Source organism: Poecilia latipinna, unplaced genomic scaffold (genome assembly GCF_001443285.1).
Source record: "Poecilia latipinna isolate Pla-1442-1.1 unplaced genomic scaffold, P_latipinna-1.0 Scaffold965, whole genome shotgun sequence".
Taxonomy (NCBI): domain Eukaryota; kingdom Metazoa; phylum Chordata; class Actinopteri; order Cyprinodontiformes; family Poeciliidae; genus Poecilia; species Poecilia latipinna.
Genome location: NW_015113581.1, coordinates 64386 through 66998, shown reverse-complemented (window position 1 = coordinate 66998; position 2613 = coordinate 64386).

Genomic DNA, 2613 nt, shown 5'->3' with positions numbered 1-2613 from the left:
TTATTTTAACAAGAAATATGAGCTTTTTTAGATTGAATAATTATTTAATATTGATGAAAAAGTACTAGTTATAAGTAAAATAATCTGTCAGGGAAACCTGATATTTTTTCCCCATATTATAACTTCATAATTTATGAAAAAGTACTTCTACTTTCCCTTATAAAATACATTTTATTTCTGGTGCAAATATCTTAGTACATTTGAATTAAGACAAAACTAACTTACAAGTATCTTTTCAGCAAGAGAGAAGCTTGTTTTAAGTAAATAGTTAATCAAGAACTATTTACTTAAAACAATATTAATAAAAAAAAGTTTTGGTTCCCGTNGCAGATTATTTCACTTTTAACATGAGAAAATAGTCTTGTTGCAAATTAAATAATCTGCCAGTGAAACAAATCTTTTTTCATAAATATTAAGGAATTATTGTCTCTAAAGAAGCTGTATTTTATTTTTTAAAAGTTACTTATGAGTTACTTTTGTCTAATTTCAAGAATGCCCTAGAAACTAGACAAAATAAGCTTTTGTGTTTTTGCAGTGTGATGTTATTTTCATTAGGTTTTCTGGACACATTAAACCTTTTATTCAGTTAGTTTTAAACCCTGAAACTCCTGGCGTAGCCGTCCAACCCTCACTACAGTTCACTGCAGCTGAATCAATAATTCATACTGGCTATAAAATATGGGAGTCGTGCAACACTTGTAAAAATAGAAAATGAAACTCTGAATAATAACAGTGTTGGTTAATAGATCATATTAACTGATGTTTAACTGTTATTAAGGTTGTAACTCACCTCCGCCAAATATTTCATACATTATCCTTCAGTTAATTAAGCTTCAAGTAGCTATAGTGTCATAAAAATGTGTGAAACAATCGGAAAACTTAAGTTTTGGCTCGTTGATTGATGTTCTTCTGACTTTTCATCTTTTTTGTTTGTGATACTAACCTTGTTCACCCCACTGGGTGCAGTACATAGACATGGACAGAAGAGGGAGCTCTTACTTTAATAAAAATGTTTTGTTGGACGCTTTGCAGCAGAAAACGTAAAGTGTTATATAAATTTACTTACTGATTTTTAGTTTGGTTTTGTAATTTGTTTCTTTTAGCTTCATGGTTGCTTGTTTCAGTGCATTTCTGAAACGCTCTATTACATGTATTTTTCATTAACTTTGCTTTCTGAGTGTGTTTAGTTATGTAACAAATGGGATGAGTGCAGGAAAGATTTTGCAAGAATGCACGTGCAGCAAAGAGTGGTGTATTATTGATCATCGATATTGATGTTCTGCTGCAGTTACTGGAAGCTATGTCAGTGTGAATAAGCAACCAAAGCAACAGTTTCAGTCCAATAATTCCTAGAACGGCAAAGCAATGATTTTATAATCTGATTATGTTTTTAAATCAAAGATTTAGCAAAATTACATTTCTTCTTGTTAAATGGTTGTGATAATTCTTAATTGTTTGTCGGTGCTTCTTCAAATTAGCCTGTGTCCACACTGCAGCCTGAAGTGACCCAACTCCGATTCTTTTTTTTTTTTTTTTGCCTTAATGTGACCTTTATCTGATCTCTGTCAGAAACACAGGCAAGATTTCTACAAATGCGACTCAGGTCACTTGGGTATGTGGTTCTAAATCCGATACACAGCCGATTTTTATTTATTTATTTATTTATTTTTTAAATGTGACCAGAATCTGAAAGGCCACGTCGCAATCTTTCGACCTGAACGTCACTGATACTCGACAAACGTCACTAAACTGCGCCCTGATATACGCAGGCGGGAAGAAAAACAAAAACCATGACGGACTATAATGAGGATTTGCTGGTTCGGTTTGGATAACAACTTTAAAATCGTAAGCTAAGCTCCACCGTTAGCATCCATGTTTACTTCCGCAAACACTGAGCACTTCTTTTTTTTATGGTAGTTAGCGAAACACTGAGCAGCTCTCTGATTGGTGATGGTTAATTAAAATAAATTAAATTCAAATTTGCATAGAAATTGCATGGATGAACAAATGGTAAACTGGATTAAAATTTCTCATGAGAACTTATTTGTGTAAACTTTAATTTAGACAAACTGTGCTGAGTGAAATAAATGCAAAAAGTAATAACTAGGAAAAATAATCATGATGTACAAAAAAAAAATGGTTAAAAATTGAAGAAAAACTTAAAGTTAATATAAACAAATAATTGTCACAATCACTAAGGGTAATGGGAAAAAAGCTAAAGGGAAGCTCAGCATTAATGACTTGTGCTAAAAATATTCAATTGTATTTACAAAATAATATGACTTAACTGTCAACGATGAGACATACAGTTACAAAACAAGTAAAATCAGATTGAGCAAACCTAATGGCCCCAATTTAGCTCCATATATATGGAGTTTTATAAAGTACATAAAGTTTAGTCCAAGTTTTTTTTAAACTGAAAATAATGATGAAACTGAAAAAAGTTCAAAATTACTTTCCAGTTTTTTTTTCAGTTTCAGATCTTTCTCTTCAGATCCAAACTTTTTTCAGTATCAAAACCAGTTTTCAGTTTGAGTTTTGTTTCTCAGTTAAAAAAAAAAAAAAAAAAAAAAAAAAAAAAAAAAAAAATTTCACGCCCCAATTTTCTTTCAA